This window comes from Callospermophilus lateralis, chromosome X (assembly GCF_048772815.1).
Source record: "Callospermophilus lateralis isolate mCalLat2 chromosome X, mCalLat2.hap1, whole genome shotgun sequence".
Taxonomy (NCBI): domain Eukaryota; kingdom Metazoa; phylum Chordata; class Mammalia; order Rodentia; family Sciuridae; genus Callospermophilus; species Callospermophilus lateralis.
The window spans coordinates 80,132,873-80,158,395 of NC_135325.1; the positions used below are offsets into that span (position 1 = coordinate 80,132,873).

At 31.8% G+C, this 25,523-nt stretch overlaps 1 pseudogene; it reads left to right on the top strand.

The window, feature by feature from the left end:
• The first annotated feature begins 2,492 nt into the window (after positions 1-2,492).
• On the top strand, positions 2,493-21,292 carry LOC143638613 (nuclear receptor coactivator 3-like; annotated as a pseudogene).
• Positions 21,293-25,523: the final 4,231 nt, after the last annotated feature.

Sequence of the window (25,523 nt, forward strand, 5' to 3'; positions counted from 1 at the left end):
AATAGGAATTTCTTTGAATCTGTAAATTACTTTAGATAGTATGGACATTTTGACAATATATACTATCCCAAATCATGAATTTACAATGTCTTCCATTTTTATTTGTCTTTTTTATTTTCCTTTACTTTTGTTTGATAAATTTGATTATAGAAACTTTAAACTCCTGGATTAAATTTATCTCTGAATATTTTTGTAGTCATTGGTACTCTGCTCTTAATTTCTATTTCAATTTATTTGCTCTTGGCATATAACAATGTTACTGATATTCTGTTTATTGATTTTGTATTTTGAAACTTTTCTGGATTTATTTTCATTATTTTTGTTGAGAGTTCTTTATGGTTTTCTATGTGTGAGACTATTATGGCTTAGGTATAAGGTGTCTCTCAAAAGCCTTATACATCAGGTGCTGGACATTGTGAGACAATGCAAGAACGTTTAGAGTTTAAGTGGTTGGTATATCAAAGTCTTGATGTAATCATTAATTGACTTGAATGTATTGACTGTGTAACTGTAGGCATTTGGGTTGTGTCTACACCAAAAATCTACACCAAAAGCAGTAGAAAAAAAGAAAATAATTAAAATCAGAGCTGAAATCAATGAAATCAAAACAAAACAAACAATTGAAAAAATTGACAGAACAAAAACTTTGTTCTTTGAAAAAATAAATAAAATTGACAAACCCTTAGCCATGCTAAAGAGGAGAGAGAAAACTCAAATTACTAACACATGGGATAAAAAAGGAAATATCATGACAGACACTACAGAAATACAGAAAATAATTAGAAACTATTTTGAAAATTTGTACTCCAATAAAATAGAAAATACTGAAGTCATCAAAACATTTCTAGAATCATATGATTTGCCCAAATTGAATCAGGATGATATCCAAAATTGAAACAGATTAATTTCAAGCAGTGAAATAGAAGACACAATCAGAAGTCTACCAACCAAGAAAAGCCCAGGACCAAATGGATACACAGCCAAGTTATATAAGACCTTTAAAGAATAACTAATGCCAATACTCTTCAATTTATTTCAGGATATAGAAAAAGAGCCAACACTTCAAAAACTCATTCTATGAGGCAAATATCATGCTGATTCCAAAACCAGGCAATGATGCATCAAAGAAAAAAAAAAGTCCAACGAATATCTCTAATGAAAATTGAAGCAAAAATTCTTGGTAAAATTCTGGCAAACTGAATAAAAACATATATATATATATATATATATATATATATATATATATATATATATATATATGTGACAGTGTACCAGGATCAAGTGTGATTCATTCCAGGGATGCAAGGGTGGTTCAACAAACAGAAATCAATAAATGTAATTCATCACATCAGTAGTCTTAAAAATAAGAATCATATGATCATATCAATAAACATAAAAAAAGCATTTGGCAAAATACAGCAACCCTTCATGTTCAAAACACTAGAAAAATTAGGTATAAAAGGAAGATATCACAACATCATAAAGGCTATCTATGCTAAGCCCAAGGCCAACATCATTCCAAATGGAGAAAAATTGAAGGCATTCCCTCTAAAAACTGGAACAAGAATGCCCCGTTTTACCACTTCTACTTAGTATAGTTTTTGAAACACTGGCCAAAGGACTTAGACTGACAAAAAAATTAAAGTGATACACATAGGAAAAGAAGAACTCAAATTACTATTTACTGATGACATGATTCTATAATTAGAAGATCCAAAAAGTTCCACCAGAAAACTTAATGAACAAAATTAGTGAACAAATTCAGCAAGTTAGTGAACAAATTCAGCAAACTAGCAAGATATAAAATCAACACCCATAAATCAAATGCATTTCTGTATATCAGTGACAAATCCTCAGAAAGTGAAATGATGAAAACCACCCCATTTATAATAGCCTCAACAAAATAAAATACTTGGGAATAAACTTAACAAAAGAGGTGAAAGAGCTATACAATGAAAACTACAGAATGCTAAAGAAAGAAAACAAAGAAGACCATAGAAGATGGAAATATCTACCTTGCTCTTGGATAGGCAGAATAAATATTACCAAAATGACCATACTACCAAAATCACTTTAGAGATTTAATTCAATTCTGATCAAAATCCTAATGACATTCCTCATGTAAATAGAAAATGCAGTCATGAAATTCATCTGGAAAAATAAGAGACCCAGAATAGCTAGAGCAATCTTTAGCAAGAAGAGTGAAGCAAATGGCATCACTATACTGAGCTTAAAATATACTACAAAGCAATAGTAACAAAAACAGCATGGAAGTGGCATGGAAACAGACTGGTAGACCAATGGTACAGAATAGAAGACACAAAGACTAACCCATAAAATTTCAATTATCTTATACTAAACAAAGGCACCAAAGTCATGCATTGGAGAAAAGATAGCTTCTTCAACAAATGGTGCTGGGAAAACTGGAAATCCATATGCAATAAAATGAAATTAAACCCCAATCTCACACCAAGCACAAAATTCAACTCAAAATGGATCAAGGACCTAGGAATAGGTCCTTGCATCTAATAGATGAAAAAGTTGGCCGTAATCACTATCAGGTTGGATTGGGCCCCAACTTCCTTATTAAGAATCCTATAGCACAAGAATTAAGAAGAAGAAGCAATAAATGGGATGGACTCAAACTAAAATGTTTCCTCTCAACAAAAGAAATAATCTGTGAGGTGAATAGAGTCTACACCTTGGGAGCAAATCTTTACCCCTCACACATCAGATAGAGCACTAACCTCTAGGGTATATTAAGAACTCAAAAAGCTAAACACCAACAAAACAAATAACCCAATCAATAAATGGGCCAAGGACCTGAACAGACACTTCTCAGAAGATGATGTACAATCAATCAGGAAATACATGAAAAAATGCTCATCATCTCTAGCAATTAGAGAAATGCAAATCAAAACTACTCTTAGATACCATCTCACTCCAGTCAGAATGGCAGCTCTTATGAATACAAACAACATAGTGTTGGTGAGGATGTGGGGGAAAAGGTACACTCATACACTGCTGGTGGGACAGCAAATTTGTGCAGCCAATGTGGAAAGCAGTATGGAGAGTCTTTGGCAAATTAGGAATGGAACCATCATTTGACCCAGCTATCTCTCTCCTTGGTCTATACACAAAATACCTAAAAAAGGATACTGCATGGACAGAGCCACATCAATGTTTATAGCAGCACAATTCCCAGTAGCTAAACTGTGGAACCAACCTAGATGCCCTTCAGTAGATGAATGGAGAAAAAAATGTGGCATAAATACACAATGGAATATTACTCAGCAATAAAAGAGAATAAAATCATGGCATTTGCAGGTAAATTGATGGAGTTAGAGAAGATAATGCTACATGAATTTAGCCAATCCCAAAAAAACAAATGCTGAATGTTTTCTCTTATATACGGAGAGTGATTCATAGTGGGGTGGGGAGGGGGAGCATGAGAGGACTAGACAAACTTTAGATAGGGCAGATGGGTGGGAGTGGAGGTGAGGGAGCATGGGGTTAGAAATAATGGTAGAATGTGATAGTCATCATTATCCAAAGTACATGTATGAAGACACAAATCGAAGTGAATATACTTTGTATACAACCAGACATATGAAAAATCTGTGCTCTACATGTGTAATATGAATTGTAATGCATTCTGCTGTCATATATAAATTTTAAAAATTTAAAAAGAATTCTAAATTAATTGAAATGTTAATTCATTTAGTCCTTATTACTATATGTTATTACCTCATTTTACAGATGTAGTTTTTGAAATATGCAGAAAGGTGAAGTGACTGACCTACAGCCACACCTCATAAAATTGAAAGTACCTGGCAACCAAGGTTTCCCAGCCTCAACATCCATCCATAATAGACAATTTGGCAATATTACAAAAATTATATTTTAAAGTTGTTTCAATTGTGATACATTGTGTTTTTGTGAGAAGAGCTGTGATGATATACTATGTACCAGGTAATTTGTTCTAGCTCCCCAAATCTTTAAGAGAAGTGGATTGTACTGGAAAATGATATTGACATAATTATATTGTTATATTTTATGCATGTATAAATATGTAAGACCAAATCTCAACCTTGTGCACAATTATAATGCACCAATAAAAAAAAATATAGGAGAGAGAGAGAGAATGTGTCACAATGCCTTATACATCAGGTGCTGGACATAAAGCTATAAATCTTGCCCCCTCCCCATATTTCAGTCTTGTTTTGTTCCCATCTATTATTTCTATATTACTATTTTTCCATTTTGGAATGGGAATTTTTATTTTGTGCCATTATAAATAGGAGATACATAGCTTGCTCTTGTTCTTTACTCTCAGAACCAAAAGTTTCATTTGAATCTCAAATGAGATTTTGCACTGGACTTTTGAGTAATGCTGAAACAGTTAAGACTATGAAGACTTTTGGGAATGAATTAAATGGATTTTGAATTTTTATACGGGCATAAGGTTGGGGGCTGGGGTGGAATGTATGGTTTAGACAGGAAGCTAGCCTAAGTAAAAGCGAGGCACTATACAACTCAGTGAGACCCTGTCTCTAAATAAAATACAAAGCAGGGCTGGGAATGTGGCTCAGTGGTCAAGTTCCCCTGAGTTCAATTGCTGGTACTACCTCCCAAAAAATAGATATCAAGTGTCCCCAAAAAGCTCATCTATGGGACAATGTAAGAATTTTCAGAGGTAAAATGATTAGATTATGAGATGTGTGACCTAATCAGTGGATTTATCCACTGATGTGGATTAACTGATTTGTAGTTGTAGGTAGGTATTTGTGACTAGAGGTAGTACATCACTGAAGGTATGCTTTTGGGGATTATATTCTGCCCTTGGTGAGTAGAGCTTTCTCTGCTTCATGATTGTGGTTTCCTAAGCTGCTTTCTTTCATCATGCCTTTCAGCCATGATGTTGTGCCTCACTTATGCCCGAGATCTGGAACCAGTCAAACATGGACTGAACTTCTGAAAACATGGGACAAAAAAAAATTTCTTCCTCTGCATTTTTCTTGTTGGGTCTTTTGTTTATAACAACAAAAATTTTAATAAAATTCTCCTTGATTGAATATAATTTTATTCCAATTGACCACTTATTATCAATGGCCCCTAATTAAGCTTTGTACATTTCTACAAATCCCTTGCATTTTTATCAAAGCTAGTCATAAATACAATATATATATATATATATATATATATATATATATATATATATATATATATATATATATATATATTCAGATTATTGAGTTGATTGAATAAGAATTAAACAATATATTCAACATTTATTTGACTTTTACGCACCAGTTTTCTCCTTCAATAATTGACAAACTGCTAACTGTAATTAATTCCATTTATTCTTCAAACCTTTGACATCATGAATAAACCTCTCCTAATCCTGAGGTCACATTTATGATGATTATATTAAACACAAATTTTCAAGAATAAACCAGGAACAATGGTACACACTTGTAATGCCAGCTGCTAGGAATTCTGGGGCAGGAGGATTGTGAATTCAAAGTCAGCTTCATCAACTTAGTGAGACCCTGTCTCAAAATAAACAAAATTAAAAGGACTGGGGATGTGGCTGAGTGGTTAAATGTCCCTAGGTTTAGTCCCTGTTACAAAAAAAAAAAAATAATAAAAGTAAGAATAGTTATAAGTCTTTTGTAGTGTTCCTCAGATTTTAATGAGCAAATGTATTACATGGAACTATTTTTAAGACACAGATTCTGATTCACAAATTTAGTCATTAAAATTGAGATTTTTGTATTTCTAATAAATTCACATGGTATGATAATGATGCTGGCTAGAGAACAATTCTTCACATAGTAGTAAGGGATCTGAGAATCAAATTCTAGATTCTGCCTTTTTCTTTGTTATTCTCTTCCAGTTCATAGCAAACATGTTTTCATAGTTCTCATGCTTTCTATCATTCAGTCTCTTGAATTGCTCACACATTCACTTTCAAAGTTTTCATAGTGAGATTTCTTTTAAGTGTAATCAAAACTCCCCTGGATCTTAGTCATTTTTACATACAGATAAAGGCTACAGTAAGTGCAATTAACCAAGTTTCACTGTCTTTTGACATTACCTATTCACACAGTATATCAGTGACATATGAGTTGTCAAACCAGTACTTACGCTGTGTTCAAAATATCTAATATGCATCCGAGAAAGCACATTTTTAAAGAGTATTGTTCTGATCAACTTATTCTTGATGAGCCTTTCCTGTTACACCTGAAGGTCATCTTCTTCAGATAGCAATTTCTTTGCTTTTAAATAGTAGAAGTGTTGCCTCCATCAAAACACCTCTGATCGACTGATTTTTAACTTATTCTTGAATCCTTCAATGAATTTACTAATTCATTTATCCTTAATTTACATTCATATTACCTAAATCAATTTTGAAATCTAAAATTACTTTCCTCAATTTATCCTTTTTTAAAACATGACCATATTATTGAATACAGACTATGCTTTTTCTCTTCTCTGTGTCTCTGACACACATGCACTTATACACACAGATATTAATTATGATCTGAAAATGAATATTGCCCAATCAGTTATGGAAGAAAATGTGAAAAGTTGTATATGTAATTAGGAGCTGAAATATTTTGAGGTTACAAATATTACATAGAATTATAAATATTTTAATTTTGATCATAGACATAAATAAATGATTTTATATTATATTATAGATGTAATTTTATTTTTGGCTTAGCATTAAGTGGCAGCTATAGCAAACCTATGCAAAAAAATGCCAACATTCACTAAATGACCAGAAAGACAAATCATAATCATGTGAAATCTAGACGTTTATTATCTATAACACGGATCATAGTTTCTTTATTGATATTAATCAACTTGGAGTTGCAAAATATCATTCCATTTAGTAGGGTTTAAATATAAATTTTCCTTTTATTGTAAAAGTATTTATGAAGACAATAAAAATACATGCACAACACTAGTATGGAATTCTTCTACCACTACCTGATGCTCTAATGTTGACTATGTTTCTATTCATGAATCATCTTTACATATTTTTGATAACACTTCTATCATGTATCAACAGAAATTGACTAACATTTTCTTACTCAAGGAAGGATGTGCTGTGTGTTTATTCAGAATTGTAGGTCTATTTAAAATAATAGGAGAAAAATGATAGAGAACTTGTTGCATGAACCAATGTGACATATTGCCTTCTGAAGTTTGTTAAGGTTTAATTTTCTATTTTAGAACAGACTTTTTGAATATGCCAGGTCTTAGTCTATTTTATGTTGCCTTAACAATACCCGAGAATGAGTCATTTATTACAGCACTGGAGTCTGGAAAGGTCAAAATTAAGAAACATATATCTGGCAGGACCTTGTTACAGCATCACAAAAATGGAAAAAATAATCATATGGCAGAATGGCAAGTACAGAATGAGGAATAGAGTAAAAAGATGGTTAAAATTGCTATTTTATAATGAATACACTCATGGTAATAACATCAATCCATTTATGCAGGCAGAGCATCCATGAAAAAAATCAACTCTTAAAGGTCACATCCCCTACAAAAGCAGTTAAATGTTAACATGAGTTTTAAACAACAACAATTAAACATTCAAACTATAGTATTCCAATCCTCATCCCACAATACTCACAACTTCTCACAAACAAAATTCATTGAATCTATCCCAATATCCCCCAAACTCATGTTAGTACAACTCAAAAGTCCAGTTTCAATTAACATCATTTGGGTGAAAATCGAGGCATGATTCATTTTGAGACAAATCCCTTTGTGTCCACAAGTCTGTAAAATCAAACAAGTTATCTACTTATAAAATATAATGGAGTGGTGGGACTAGGCTAGACATACAATTTAAATATAAATTATATTTCCCTGATATGACACATTAAGATATATTTCTTATATTATTTAATATGTATATAAGAAGGTTTACATCTTTATGTCATATATTCTATTCAATTTAAAATATATAGTCATAGTTCTAAGTATATAATATCAATTTTTTTCATAGCTTTATTGAGGTAAACTTGAAGTAAAATAAAATGCACATATTTGAAATATGCAATTTGATCAATTTTGACATGTATGCACGCCAAACAATCAACATAAAAGCATTTACATTATTATTATTTTTTAATTTGAAATTATTCATACTGTGTTTCCTGCATGATTTACTACATTAGAAATCAATTATCTTAAGACATAGAACACCATCCCCATGTCAACTATTTCAAAATTAAATGGCACACTCATAAATATATGTAAGGTCAAGGAAGAAGGAACAGGAAAAATAAATTAAAAGTGCTTTTTAACTAAGTGATAACAAAAGCTTAAAATATCAGGATCTTTGGGATTAAACAATACTCAGATGAACACTGATAACTTAAAGTACTTGTATCAGAAAAAAGCAAAAATAACTATCAAATGATTTTCAAATTCAGTAGTAGGAAGAAAAAATAAGAGTAGGAGCAGAAATTTATAAAATAAAGAAGAAATAATACAGCTAACATTTGATAAAAATCAAACAAATCTTACCAAGTAAAAAGCAAGAATACAAAAATTAATATAAGAGGAAAGAGAGCTATCAAAATACCCCTACAGATGCTAAAAATATATTAAGGTTATAATACAATTATATACCACATATGACAACATATATGATAGTTTATATCTTCTTTGATTGACTGTTCCTTCCCTAGATTTCATTTTTAAAAATTTTATCTTGCTGAATATAGGATTCTTGGTTGGCATCCATTTTCATTCAGAGCTTGTTATATGTTATTCCAGGACCTCATAGCTTTGAAGGTCCATATTGGTTTTCCATTATTTGTAATCTGATTTTTCTCTCACAGCCTTTTCATTACAATGTGTCTTTATGTGGGTCAGTTTCAATTTTGTAATTTTGGACATTTGAGAGTCCTGTAACCCCCTCATATTTGATTTTCCATTTCATTCTTTAGATTTGGAACATTTTATGGTATCATTTCACAAAAAATATTGTGCCTTCCTTTGGGTTGTATCTCCATGCCTTCATCTATCCTGGTAAATCTTAAATTTGGTCATTTCATGTTATCTCATAATTTTTGGAAATTATGTTCATGGCTTCTTAACATCTTCTCTCCATTGTCCACTCTATTTTCAAGATTATATATTTTGTCCTTATTGCCTAAGGTTCTCTCTTCCAAGTGATCAAATCTGTTGATGATGGTTTCTATTGAGTTTTTAATTTTGTTTATTGTCTCCTTCATTTTAAGGATTTTTGTTTGATTTCATTCAGATTCTCTATCCCTTTATTGAAGTGATCTTTTGTTACATGTATTTGCTCTCTTTCATCATCCTTTACTTTGCAGATCAGTTTAACTATGTACTTTCTACACTCCTTCTCTGACACTTTGTAAATGTGCTGTTGTTTAATTCTGTTAATGGAATATTTTGGTTTGCTTGGGGCAATATTTTCCTTTGCTTTTTCATGTTATTTGTGTGTGCCTGTCTAACAGTATGAATCTGAGGCAGTAGATTTTCTACTCTGTGGATTTATAGTGTACCTGAATTTTTCCTGTACCTCACTGTTTAGGGGGACACTAATTACAATAAATTCTAATAATTTACAGCATTAAATCAAATAGTTCCTACTATGATATATACTATGGTAATTATCACAATATACAGAAATTATATGATCAGTTATTGCCTATAATAAAAATAGTAAGTTTGCAAAAGTGTTTACATTTTTCAGATGGTGGACAGGAAGAGAATAGTAGTGACATAGGATGTGATGATTGTGAGGGAGGAGGAGAAAATACAGAAGAAAAAAGATTGAAGGAAGAGTTAAAAAGAGAACAATAGAGATTGGCTGTTAGTAGAAGAAAAGAGAGAATCAAGGGAAACAGGTAGGAGAAAAAATATATATATATATATGTCCTTCTATCTGCTTCATATATAATATATTTTAAAATATGCATAATTCTTTTAGCTGATTTTTATTAAATTCTCCTATGAAGAATGAAAAATGATTATGTCTCCCATGAGTTTTTAATTTTAGAGATTGTCATTCCAAACATGATTTTATTCTATATATATTCTTTTCATGACATTAATGTAAACTGTCAAAAATTGACTATTTAGGTACACTGCAATAGTTTATTACTTTTAATAATAAATACAAGTAGTTGGCTTATATTTCATGAAATTTTTATCCACGAAATAAAGTCTGCTTTATAAGAAGAGAGATAGATGTAAAGGTTGAGCAAAACAAGCTAAATTTTGTGAAAATATCAATGCTATACAAGCATTTATCTGCAATCATTGCAGAGATACTTATTTTAATGTACTTACTTGGTTACACCTAAAATAAAATCTATGATTTAGAAATAATTTTTAAGAATTGGTATGCAGCTGGGCATGGTGGTGCATGCCTGTAATCCCAAAAGTTTGGAGATTCACAATTTCAAAGCTAGCCTCAGCAATTTACTGTGGCCATAAGAAACTCAGTGAGACCATGTCTCAAAGTAAAATTTTAAAAAAAGGGCTGGAGATGTGGTTTAAAAGGCCTCAGTGGTTGAGCACCCCTGGGTTCAATCCCCTGTATAAAAATTAATTAATTAATTAATTAATTAATATGTGATGCATATATTTTGATACTGTACATTTCTTCAAAGAGATTTTTTAGGAAAATTATTCCATAGGTTTTCAATCCACTGGACTATTTTAACTTGACTAATGCTTAGTAACTGTGCTTCTGAGATTCACCTTCTAAAAATATTCCAAGTTAAAGTTGGTCCAAAAACTATCTTACAGGAGATTTGGAGATAAATAATGAAAAACCACAATACTTTTGAAAATAGCAAATATCATATTCTATTGTGTGCATAAACCACATTTTCTTTATCACTTCATCTGTTGATGGGCACCTAAGTTTGTTCCATAACTTAGCTATCATGAATTGTGCTAACATTGATGCTGTTGAGTCACTATAGCATGTTGATTTAAAATCCTTTGGTTATGTATAGAGGAGTGAGATAATTGGGTCAAATTGTGATTCCATTCCTAGCTCTTTGAGGAATTTTCATACTGCTTTCAAGAGTGGTTGCACCAATTTGTAATCTTCCGATAAATAGATTGCTCTAGAGACTGTCATGCTAAGTGAAATAAGATAATCCCCCAAAATCAAATATTGAATGTTCTCTCTGATCTGTAGATTCTGACCTGCAACAAAGTGTGGGGGGGTAGAAATTCAGTGGATTAGAAAAAAGAGAATAAAGGGTAGGGAGGGAGGATAAGAATAAGAAAGTGGAATGAATCTGACATAAATTTCCTGTGTACATATATGAATACACCTAGTCAATCCCAATGTGGTGTACATCCACAAGACTGATATTCTAATTAGAATAATATCTAGTCCATGTTTGTATGAATATGTCAAAACAGAATCTACTGTCATATATAACTAAAAGGAACAATTAAAAAAAAAAAACAGAATAAGACAAGATGATAAAAAGGAACTAGCTTCTAACAGACTTCATATTTCTAACTCATCTTCTCAAATTGTGGACCCTCTCATCAGTGATTCCATGCCAACTCACAAGGATGTGACTGGAGTTTCCTCATTGGGAATTACATGCATCTCTGCAGAGTTTCTATTTTATAGATAAAACTGAGCTGCCAGGAATAAATGGGCACTTTTTTCCCTTGCCATCCAAGATCTGAATAGTTAGTAAATTATTTTAAACAGTTATGACTGATTTTTTTTTTTTTTTTTTTTTTTTTTGTCTAGGGAATGAACTCAGGGGCACTAAACCACTAAGCCAAGTTCCAAGACCTATTCTGTATTTTTAGTTAGAGACAGAGTCTCACTGAGTTGCTTAGTGCCTCACCATTGCTGAGGCTGACTGAATTTGCAATCCTCCTGCCTCACCCTTCCAAACTGTTGGGATTACACGCATGTACCACAGCTCCTAGTATGATTGATAATTTTGGCTTTTTTATGTTTCCAATTTTCCAGTGATTCCTGTGCAAGTGGTTAGTCTTAATACCTTATACATATGTTAGTTTTTTTTTTCAAATTATTACTAAGCTTTGGGTTACACAAACTTTTAATACATCAGTTGTGGAGGCAGAATAAGAATGGCATTTGTTACAAAAAATAGGTGTTTGATCTTGAGCATTTTAATTAATTTTGATAATCTTGAACTTAGTCATTAGTAAATTGTCAGTGACAATACTTAATAATTAGATTGTTGGAATAATAAAATATCATATTATATGGCAAATATATATTAAAAGCTTGCATCAATGGGAAAGAAAAAATATATATACAAAAAGAGAAAACAATAAGGAAATAATTTTGTTACATACTGCTTAGAAACTGCTAGGAAATATTTGGTATACAATGGCACATAAATGATAGTGGAACATATTGACCTAAAGTGAATACATTAAAAGGATTTATCCTAGAAAATTTTAGAACAATGGACTGATGAAAATTAAAATTGATTTCAATTATCAATATATGGCAACAATTCCAAACAATGCCATGATAAGGAAAAAATTCTGAGAAAATCATTTGTTGGTCTAAGTGCTAAACAATTAGTGTAGCTTATGTAGAATTTTAATTACATACATTTCAGTTTAATATATTTATATTACTTATATTTTCATAACACATTTTATTTATGTGAAAGTTAATTCAGATTTTTCAACATTATAACATGCAAGAACTCAGATATTTTCCCCATTGATATTAGAATTTCATTCAATTAGGCTGGGGATATAGCTCAATTAGTATAACACTTTCTTTGCATGCACAAGGCCTTAGGTTTCATCCCCAGCACAAGAAAACAAACAACCAAAAATTCATGCAACTAAACCATAAGTTTGAAATACTGTTCAATTCTAATATTCAATGTGTCCACATGATGTTTATATTTCTCTGTAAAATTTAGAGAATTAGAATTGTACAAGTTTTCTGTAGTTTTTCAAAATCTACATAGCTGTAAAAGAGTAATATTAGTGCAATACTTTTATCCCCTTAGATATTTATTTTATTTTGACAGATTTTATTTAATGATTATTAATTCAGATAATTTTATTTAACAGAGGACAGAAATGTTTAAAGAAATATCCTCTAGGTGTAAAATACCCCAGTTACATATTCCACTGCTAAAAAACAGTGGCTGAAGAAATTCTTAATTACTATATAACAAATGAATTAGCCCATGGACCAAAATGTGTATAAATGGAAATGAAGACACCTGTATTCTAGTGAAGAATATATACATGTATTCATTTGATATTAAGTATACTAAACATTGTGATAGGAGTTGAAACATTAAGATAAAGACATAATAAATAATTCATTCAAAGATGAAAAATAAGAGAAGTTCATCAAAATAGCAATAGTGTTACCCCATAGTTTGCTCTATGGAATAATAAAATAATGAGAAAAAAGGGAAGAATAAGAGAAACTTTATAGCAAGTTGTTAAAAAAACAGTGGTAAAAACAGTGGCAAAAGCTAATATAAGGAGAGAAAAGGTAAAGGTCAGAATAGGGAAAAATTTCTCTACCACTTAAATAATTTAAAAATAATATGGAGAGTGCATAAATGCAAACTTGGGAGAAATAACTTCTCTACTTATGATATGCCTTGTTCTGTTAAACATGTTATATTGTATACTTGAAATAAGATTAGAGGTAAAAATTTCCAAACTCTTTAAAATATCTAATAGCAAGGAAAATAAATAACAAAACAAATAATTGATAAATGAATATATTTTTGACAAAATTAATTTCTACTATAGTTGTAAAAACATTTCTTTTTTTGAAGCATCATGATTATATGTAATAGTTATTTTTGACAATGTCATATATGCATTGAATTCAATTTCAATCCGTTGTCCCCCTTCCCTCCCCTCTTCCCTATTTTATTTCTCCTTTCTCTACTCATCTTCTTTTTACTCATTTATTTATTTTTATTGGTACTTCATACATATACATAAAGGTGAAATGCTCTATGGTATATTTATATAAGCATATAATGTGATTTTGCTAAATTCATTCCATAATTCTTTTGGTTTCCCAATTGTTCCTCCATTCCTCAATTTCTTTCTTCTGGTCCACTGATATATTCTATACCATTGATATCCAACTTCCCTCACTTTCTTTGCCTTATTTTGCTCTAGATTCTGCATGTAAGAAAAACTTATTCGTCTAAGTCTGCTCTATTTTATTTAGCAGGATGTTTTCTATTCACATTTTATTCACATCTATTTACAAAACTATTATTTTATTATTATTTATGGGTTACTAAAATTCCATTCTGTGTGTGTGTGTGTGTGTGTGTGTGATATGTATGTATATATGTCACATTTTCTTGATCAATTGATCTATTGGTAGGCCTCTGGGCTGATTTCATAATTTGGATACTGTGAATTTTGCTGCTATAAACACTGAAATTACTGTGTCACTATATGTGCTGATTTTAGTCCTTTTGGATAAATATCAAAAAGTGGGAATGCTAGGTAATAAATATTTCCATTCTTAGTTTTTTGAGGCATCTTCATACTGCTTTCCAGAATAGTTCTATTAGTTTGAGGTCCCACTAAAAATGTATGAGTGTAACTTTGCCCCCACATCCTCACTAGATTGTATTATTGTATTGTTGATAATTGCCATTCTGACTTGAGTGAGATGATATCTTAGTGTAGTTTTGATTTGCATTTTATTCATGGCTAGAGAAGTTGAGCATTTTTTCATGTATTTGTTGAACATTTTCATTTCTCCCTTTGAGACATATCCTTGATTTATTTTGTCTGTTTATTGATTTATTTCCTTTTTCTTAGAATTACACTTTTGAATTCCTTAAATATTCTAGATACATAGTTTTCTACTACAGTTAGACAAATATTTCAAAATAAATATCTTAAAGTAAATGTGAAGATTCATAAAGAATAATGAAATAAATATATTCAATAAAACATAAATTGATAAGCAAAACTAAGAAAAAAAGATCTATGTTACTCTTAATAGAAAGCCAAAATCTTGGAAAAGAGAACTATTGTAATAATATAAGAGAAAATGATACTGAAAACTTTCTCTCTCTCTCTCTCTCTCTCTCTCTCTCTCTCTCTCTCTCTCTCTCACACACACACACACACAAAAAAAAAAAAAAAATTAAGTGGGTTAAAAGTGTTAAGAAAATTGGAAGAGAATCTCTGAAGAACCAATGTAGGAGAACAGAAAGAAGAAAACATAAACATTAGCAGGAGATATAAAAATTGAAATATTTTATAGGAATAAAACATGATAGTCCTTCAATGAAAAGAGCTACACCAATACCAAAATGAAAATAAATAAATAAATAAATAAGCCCATCCATATGTACTCATAGAAGTAACACTGCATCAAGACAAGTATAAACTATAAACTTTGAAGCTACTAAATAGATTAAATTCAGGAAATATAATTTAGTTGATGGGAAAGTCAGAAACAAAAAATTAAAAGGAAAAAGTAGACCTTAACCTAACTTTCTATAACTAACTAAACTGTTATTCCAGAATGGAAATATACTTCAGAAATTCTCAGTCACTTCAGAATTAAGCAATGTGATAATTTTAATTAAAGTAAACATTGAATGTATTTGAAGAAAATCAAATGTAGCAAATAGTCGCTGGAAAGAATAAAAAAAATGTTGAAAAGTGATATGGCTAAAGTATATTGCAACCATTTGGTTCAAGAACAAATAAAATTGCAAGTATGACCAAATTAGCAAGATTGGAAAAGTGTGTAAATAGATGGTAAAAATGTACTAAAGCAATGATTAGTTTCAGAAAGAAAAGAGAAAAAAATTCTTAGATTCTCAACACATTAGAAAAATGTAAATTTATCCACATGTATTTTAAATTTTAGGCAAACAATGAAAGTAACATATATCCAAATTTTATCTTCCAAACTAACAGAATTTGTGCAATTGTCATGATAATACAAAATAAAAAAAGGAAAGGAAGGAGAAGAATATAAGCAAATTAACAAATATATTAGTAATAACAAACATGAAAAACAAAATGATCATTTTGTACCAAAAATCCAACTATATGCTTCTAAAGAAAAATAACTGGAACAAAAGAACAAAAAAAAATATTTTACATTAAGATCTTGGAAAAATGTCCAGCAAATACTAAAAAGCAACTTCTGTATCAATACCATTCAGACAAAATTGAACTCAATGAAAAAAGTATTAACATAGATGAAAAGGAACTGTATCGAATAATAAAAGAAAAAAAATATTGAATTTTATATTGACAACTTTTTTATAAATTTAAGAGTAAAATTATTGATTTAAATACATTTCTAAATAAAAAAGAAAGCTAGTAATATGACTGACAAAAAAAGTTTCAGGATCACAATTATCTATGGAAACATCAAGTAGACAATAACAGTGATTGGATATTTATGTAGGAATTCTCAAAACCATTTAAGATTTGACAAAAAACAAGTGAATTCTTAACAAGAAAAAAGTTTTATTCAAAATACCAGGAAATATTATGGTATTTTTAGTTTTAATTTTACTGCTCTTTCCCATATCACATCATTGAAGGAAAGTTACTTAATTTCTGACTTCTACCTTGAGACGTAAAGATAAATATAAATTATATTTGTAATGACTTAGTCTTTCTGTAAGATGTTAGAAGGACTAATATTTCCATACCTGTGTTGAAATTCAATGAGAAAATATGACATAATTTGAGTATCAGATGTGAACTCAAAGTAGTGATGATTACTACAGCATAGGAGTGACTAGGGAATGCAGAGTTGTGCTCATTCAAGTGTAAAAGATTTTAAGACAGGGGCTGGGGTTGTGGCTCAGTAGTAGAGCACTTGCCTAGCATGTGCGGAGTCCTGGGTTCCATCTTCAGCACCACATAAAAATAAATAAACAAAATAAAGATGTTGTGTCTAACCACAACAAAAAAACAAATATTTAAAAGAAAGGATTACAAGACAGAAATATAATATTTTTTTCTTTATAGATTTATACATGATAGTAGAATATATGTTGACATACAGACTTGGAGTATGACTTATTCAAATTAGGATCCCATTTTTGTTGGATGTACATGATGGTGAAGTTCATTATGGTGTATTCATGTGTGTACACAGGAAGGTTATGTCAGATTCATTCTACTGTTTTTCTTATTCCTATCCCCTCTATTTCCCTTTATTCACCTTTGTCTAATCCACTGTCCCAGGAACCACCCTGTGGAACTTTGGAATGCAATAGTACTTATGAAAATAGAAGCAAGATATGGCAAAAAAAAGTGATCTCTCGTGACGTTATTTGAACTTCTAGATGAAGGCTTACCTAAATCCAGTCTTATCTCTAGACTTCTCAGCTACATTGGTCAATAAATTCTATTTGATCTCAGACCATTTATTTATGTTGGCTTCTCTGTCAGTTGCAACTAAAGCATCCCTCTCTGTTAACCACACTCTGAATCAAGTACTATGTAAACAAATGTTAAACACTGTATAACAGTATTCAATTCAAATACCAAGTTGTAAATCTGTATAAACGATAGGATAACATTTGAAATGTATCTAAATTTTTCCTAGCTTCAGTTTTCTTATTTGAAAATGCAAGTAATAAAAACATCTTTTAATTCATTGTGACAAATAAAATAAGACATGTTTAATGACAAAAAAAGGAAAAAAGGAATACAATAGATACTTAAGACACTCAGAATAAACCACAGTAAAATACTTTGTGTGTGTGTGTGTGTGTGTGTGTGTGTGTGTGTGTGTCTGTCTGGGGATTGAACCCACGGCCTTGTGCATACAAAGTAAGCACTCTACCAACTGAGTAAAATTATTAAACTTTAAAGCAGTTTAAATTACTAAACTTTAAAGCAGTCATGAGATTCCAGGAGGCAGTGAAGGAAATGTGTCCCCTATGGTGAAGTTGGGTGGCAGCCACTGCTGGCTGAATGGCTCATTTCCAATTTAAAGCTGAGATGCAGGGAAAATAGCTAAGGATAGACCAAAATACTTGCTGAACAGTAGACTCACAGAATATTAAAACCAAACTACTACCTGTAGACTCACAGAATATTGAAACCAAACTACTACCTGAATATCATTTGACTAGACAGCCAGTAGCTGATCTATATTTAAGATGAGTGAATTGGGGCTGGGGTTATAGCTCAGTGGTAGAGCACATGCCTTGCACACATGAGGCACAGGGTTCAATTCTCAGCACCACATAAAAATAAATAAAGATATTTTGTCCATCTACAAACTAAAAAAAAAAATTTTAAATATCAGTGAATTAGAAAAAAGTCTTGGATTCAATGGCCACTGAAAAGAAAACACAAATTGCCATGTGATGCTCCAAGGTAGTATATTACATTCATTGGTGAAAAGTTGGAGAGAACTTAAAAGTAAATATATTGAAGAATTGGCTGAACACTTATCTGCAAATATTAGTGATTGCCGCAGTCTGTCTGGGCACAATTCAGGAGCCACTTGTCAAAAGAAATGAACTTTATTTTTAGAACCACACACACCAAACAAAACAGCTCCTCAGGAAAAACCCTCAGAGCCCAACTGCCACCACCAGCTTCCCACAAGCCTCTCTACCTCCCCTACTCCTCCTGCTCTTGAGGCTGATTGGCTGGGTCACGTGGGCAGAGCCAAAAAAAGTTCCCCAGTGAGCAGCTCCATGGTCTGAAAGGGCGGGGAAACAGCCCAGTGAGCATCACCATAGAGGAGCCAATCAGTTGGCAGCTAGAAGTTGCTGGGACCGCTGTGAGCCAATCATCAACTGGCAGCTGGAAGTTTGCTGGCAGCTGGAAGTTTGCTGGGGCCCCTTCGGCTGTGGCTCTCAACAAGTGATATTGAGAATTCCAATATCAAACCAGTAAATTTGTGATTTTTAAGGACACATTTGTGTAAAAAAAAAACAATAGCAAGTAAAAGATTTTTCCAATGATGATGTTCAGAAAACTCATGTATCTATTACAGGACAGGGAATTATTGATAAATCTCTTTAGGACCGCTTTTCCTTTAGTTATTGGATGGTTTCCTGTTTGTGGTGAATTAAGGTAAAAGCATTGCATTTATGTCAGAAAATGTCTCACAATAGCTGAAAAAGACCTGCTTATATCTACAATATCTTGCATGAAGAATACTAAAAGTATTTTCTTTAAAAACTTACTAAAATCTATAGTTAATAGACTATCCTAGGCAAGTGATAACTTGAGATGAAAATGTCATATATTTAATTGCCATATATTAATGAAAGAATATCAGTCCTGAAATGTACAATAAATATTAAACAATGCAGTGTTTTTCCTGATCTCAGTCACAAGCTATGGTGGAGGAAGGGAAATATATGTGGTCATGTATGATCAGTGTGGCATATCACATTACTAAAGGAGAAAGAGCATTTCCATTAAATCCTGAGAGCCTTATTACTAAACATGAACTTTCTAGATCAATATAGATACACATTTTTAATACAGATATAAATTTGATGGTATTCTCAATGATGCCTGACTCTGAAGTTATAATCCAAAGGTGTAGTCAGGGTTTTTTTTTTATTTTAATGATGGGCAGTCATGGTCCCCAAAATGTCATTTTCAAGCTTATATTAATGGCCATGCAGAATCCTCAGTTTATTGATTCTCCTTGGTTGATGAAAATACAGTAACTACACAAACAACAACAAAACAAAATACAAAAAAAAACAAAAAATCACCAAACCAAGCATTACAGGTGCAGATCAGCAGGCCTCATGGTTAGACCTCAGCATCATAAAACAGATGAGAGAAACTGGTATGGGTCTTCCAATAACATAGTTTCATGGACCTCTGGGTCAGGCATGCAGTAACCTTCTTCTTAGAACAATAATGATGGGATCAACATGAGTAGTCATTGAAATGGCAGTCCTGGTCTTGGCTCCCACCTACAGAGTATCCTGATTTCTTCTTATAATTCTGGGAGTCTAAAGATGGATTCACATCAGATTCTCCCTAATGTAGGCATGTACACTCCCATGGGATCTTCTGGCAACACCGAGATTCAGAACTTTTCTAGCAGCTATCTCAGTGCCTGCAACCCATCAGTGAGGGTGTGGGAACTTCTCTTTCATTTACTGTGTCTTCATCAGACACCAAATTTGATAACTCTCATATTAAAAATATAACACAATCAAGTTAAATGGGCAGTCAAGATTCCAAAATTTCCCTAGGCTTATAATATGAACAGAATCGCATGGAGATTTCAATGTGTCACTCAGATGGTAGAGATTGTCTTAGTGACAAAGAAAATAAAGATAGCATTGGGGAAGGGTTATACATTCAAATGGCTCCTTCGTAAAGCAAAGGTCATAAAAAATGTCTGCAGTTACATATCTGCTTTTCTGATGACTGAGGTCATTACTTCTTGACCAACTCTCCTTTGGATTCAAGTTGTAAAGACTCTTCTATTAGTGTTGCCAGCCCCTCTTGATTCTTTTCCTTAACAGCAGGAGGAATGTCCTTCATATCCAATCTGCATGCCTCACTGTTGCAAAGGAGGCACTAAATTTTGTACAAGTTGCTGCAGAATGGGAATTCACCAACCAAAGTAGTCAAGATTTCCACAGAAGCCACTGAGACAGACACAAGCACTACAACTATTTTTTTTTTTGATTGAAGAAATTCCAAGAAAGAACTCTTAAGTCATTAAAAAAGAATATGAATAATGTAATTCTTAGTTATCTGATGGATAAGATAATCTTAGTAACAAACTATCTAAATAATGACAACCTCAGGTGCAAAGAATGCATAATAAAATGAATCAGTGTGACAACTGTACCATTCTTAGATCAGGTCAAGAGAATGATTCTAAAATTAAGACAGATACAAATGAAGAGGGTTCAGGAGACCTGGATAATCTAGATATATTCTTGGCCATCTGACTTTTTGACTTTTATAATAATCCCATATCCACATATGGCATCAGTCTGAGGAAAAAAGCAACAAATGTTTAAAGGAAATAATTCTCCGTGTTTGAGAAGTCCATGGTCTGTGCTGGCCATTTTTCCTCCCTATTACAGCATAGTGTCTCTATATAGCCCTTTTGGGCTGAGGTCCTCCAGGAAAAATTATCAGTGCTTTCTCCATGCTATCAAACCAAACTGTATTGGGTGGGAATCCAAGTATGATGGATAGTCAGAAAAAATATGGCAGTTTTGCCTCCATGGGAGTCCTACTGAGTGTAGTATGGTACACATGAGAGGCAGCAGTGGAAACTTGAGAGAAGAATATGAATTCCATGCCTATGTCTGGCATCCCATGGTTCCTGATCAGAATTATTTCTGACACCTCTATACTTGAACCTCTAAGGAAATCACTGAAAAAAAAATGACACTGCACTAGGATAGTCTAGAGGTAAAAAAAAAAAATTATTGTTCAGGCACTCAATTTTAAAGCAAATACCAGCTTTGATATCTTTATGAATTATTCCAAGTGATGTCATTTCAGCAGGATTGAATCTTAAACTGAAGCAAAAATGTACCTGTCTTCCCCACCATATCGGTTTATCATGGGATTCAAAACAGAAATACTTCTGGGCATAGTGGCACACACCTGTAATCTCAGCAGCTTGGAAAGCAGAGGCTGGAAGATTGCAAGTTCAAAACCAGCCTCAGCAGCTTAGTGATGTCCTAAGCAACTTAGTGAGACTCTGTCTTAGGAAAACAAAGGGGTGTGTGTGGCGGGGCGCTAAGGATGTTTTTCAGTAGTTAAGCAATCCTGAATTGGATCCCAGTGCCTAATAATAATAATAATAATAATAATAATAATAATAATAAATACTTTTGGCATTCTTATTCCTCCTAAAAATGTGTTTCTTGAGAGATGGGGTGTTTCTGATCACAAAGCTATCCTATGTCACTTCCTTCTTCCTTACTAGACAACGTTTTTCAAATAAATAAAGGTGAGTTAAAAAAAAAAAAAAAAACTTAAGACATCAGGACAGATTAGAACATCTGGTTTCTCTGTTTACTGGATTTTCAGTAGGAAAAATCAGATGACAGTATTAATTATAGAAGTAGCAAGTTTTTCATGTGCTAACATTCAAATCAGTGAACTTTGTAAAAAGTAATTAATACATGCAATATTCCTGAGGTCTCAAGATAGGAAATCATATTCCTGGTTTTTGTCCACACTACCATTGAGAAAGAATTGTAATTTTTTTTAAGTATTGCTGTCACCTTTTGTCTACTTCGTGGAGTAATAATGATTTTTGAAAAAAGTTTCTGCAAACTCAAGGCCAGATGTTGTATTAGAAAATAGACTTTTACAACATTCCTGTGAGTATAGATTTTTACAAATGTGTGTATGTATCATTTTTTTGATCATAACAACACATTTTTATAGAGTTTGTGAAGCTAAATATTTAACATTATTGATTTCAGGAAGCTTTGTGTGGTGAGACAACAAACAAAAGACATCCTCTCTGAGTCTTTCAGCCTGGAGAAAACTTCTCTCTCTCTGCCCATCTTACATGACTTTCTCTGTTCAATATTTTCATCTAAATAATTTTTAAAGAGATCTTTTTTATATGTATGTTTTTAAAAATTATTTTAACTCCTCTACTAGAGAATTAAGGGTTTTCTTCTGTGGAAAGAGTAAATAAGAAAAAATGAACTTTAAAACACAGGAATTTTAGGGGCTGGGATTCTGACTCAATAGTAGAGCACTTGCCTAGCATGTGTGAGGCACTGGGTTCAATTCTCAGCTCCACATACAAATAAATAAAATAAAGGTCCATTGACAACTAAAAAGCAAAACAATAAAAACAAGTCAGAATTTTTATTTTTATTTTATTTTAAGGGTAGGTGGACACAATGCTTTCATTTTTTTTTTTAATTTTTATGTGGTTGATGAGGATCAAACTCAGTGCCACACCTCTGCTAAGGGAGTGCTTTATCACAGAGTCACAATCTCAGGCCAAAAATCAGGAGAAATTAAGCAATTTTATTTTTAAAGGATTCTTTTGAATTTTAAGCACTCTATAAGGTAAATAATATAAACTCAAAACTGCTAAAGCAGCCATAAGTATGAGAGAATTTAGGAAAAATTTTGTGAAGTCCTAGTTAACATGCCTTTCTCAAAAATCTTTGAGGAAACTGTAAGCTTATATGTCAGGCTGATTACTGAAATCTTCTCTGCTACAAAACAAGTCTGAGAAGACTGGAAGAGGAGCTGTCTATTCAAATGCCTAATTTTCATCAACAGTTTACTAGGCATCAAGGAAATATGAAAATATGATCCATTCAAAGAAATAATAATTTTTCAAAGCCAAAAATAGAAAAGAATTTTAAATTACTAAACAGTGATTCAAAATATTTGTCTTAAATATGCACAAATATATAACAATAAAAACTAAAGGAAAATAAGACTGGTATTGGAACAACAACTATATATATTTTTATTATATAAATATATATATAAATAAAATATGTATTTCAACATATAATATATAAACATATATAGGTATATATAATGTAAATATAAATATATTAATATGTACTTGTATATATTATATACTTATATAATATGTTTTATTATAATATAAATATATTAAAGTATACTTATATATAAATATTTATTAATATATAAGTATATATGTACATAAATAAGTATATATAAGTGTATATAATTATTATTGTGTATATTGTATAGTATGTCATTTATACCATATATAGCATTTATGTATAATTCCTCTATATATAGTACTATATATGTGTGTGTGTGTGTGTGTACACAAACAAAAAAGCACAGTAGATGAATTATAAAATTTACCAGCATGGATTAATATCAGATTTAAGCAGACAGAAGAAAGATTCAGAAAACTAAGAAAGATGGCATTTGAAACATATCTGAACAGAAAAAAAAATGAAAAAGAAATGTGAAAAGATCCAATGATATATATCAGAAACCATATAAACCAATATATATTACAAAAATATCAAAAAGAAAAAAAGAGATCAAGGGGTAAAAAACATCTGAATAAAAATATCTAAACTGACACACAAATACAAGAAGTTGAACAAACTTGGAGTAGGATAAGCACAGAAATATTTCATACCAATCCAAATTATAATCATAATGTAAAATGCAAAAAAGAGAAACTGGAAAGGAGAAAAAACAAAACTGAATCATTGTGGGTTGGGGTTGGTAGTGTGGTGGTGGAGTACTTGCCTAGCACATAGGAAGTACTGGGTCCAATCCTCAGCACCACATAAAAACAAATAAATAAAATAAAGTTATTGTGTCCATCTACAACAACAAAAAATAATTTTTAAAAGTGAATCATCATATGCAAAGGGAAGTTTTTAAGATTATAAGCATTTTCTGAGCAGGGACCTTGCCAGCCAGTGGCAATGTCTTAGTTCAGTCTGCTACAACATATACACTGTAGGTATGGTGACTTAATCAACATTTATTTTCTCACAGTTATGGAGCTGAAAATTCCAAAATAATGATGTTGGATATCCAGTGTCTACTGAGGGCTCACTTCTTGGTTTGAAGATCAGTTTCTTCTCATTGCATTTTCTAAGAATATAAAACAGAGGAAACTCTTTCATGACTATTCATATGCATAAAGGGGAATTAAAATCCCCTTTGTAAAATCTCTTTATTTATGATCATATTACATTCCAAAAAACTCTTACTCCAAATAAGCACATTAGGATTTAACTTATTAATTTTATAAGGAGAAGCATGTTCAGGCTATACCACTGTGGGGTGATATATTTTAACATTTCTAAAATAAAAAATAGGATATCAAGTGAGATTAAATCTGACTAAACTGTTCTTCAAAAATGAGGAGGGATTAACATATTACCATATAAACAAAAACTGACGGTATTCTTTACTGGAATGGACCCATAAAAAATGCAAGCCTGTACTGTAATTTGAAGTAAAATGATGCTAGAGAGTAATCAAAATTATATGAGCAAAAAATGTTTTGTAGAGTATGAAACCTGAAATGGCACAGTGAAGTGAGATGGTCACCCCTTAACCCTCTACATCACAGAAATTAGCCAGCCAAAGAACAGCTGATTGGAGAAGTAGGTGACACAATAAGTGTTCTAGGTCCTAATATTTGACAGTCTGAGAATTGAAGAGACTTCCAGTTTGGTTACAAGAGCAGAAAATAGGGACAGAGAAACTTTTATCCCCAAACGTGGACCAGGGTGGGGTGAAGAGAGAGGGACAACAGAGAAATAAAGAAAGGAAAGGCATATTAGCTCACTCTCTTAACAGATGAAAAGTACACATGTCACATTAAAATGTGACAGAAACAAAAGTCAGTAAAGGAGATGAAGAAATTTAACCCCTATTATGGACTAAAAGATATGCAGGCATGGCAGTTATTTTTTGGAGACCATAGCTGGACAACTTCTCTAGAATAGATTAAATCGACATAACATCTCCAGACCTACATATAGCAACAA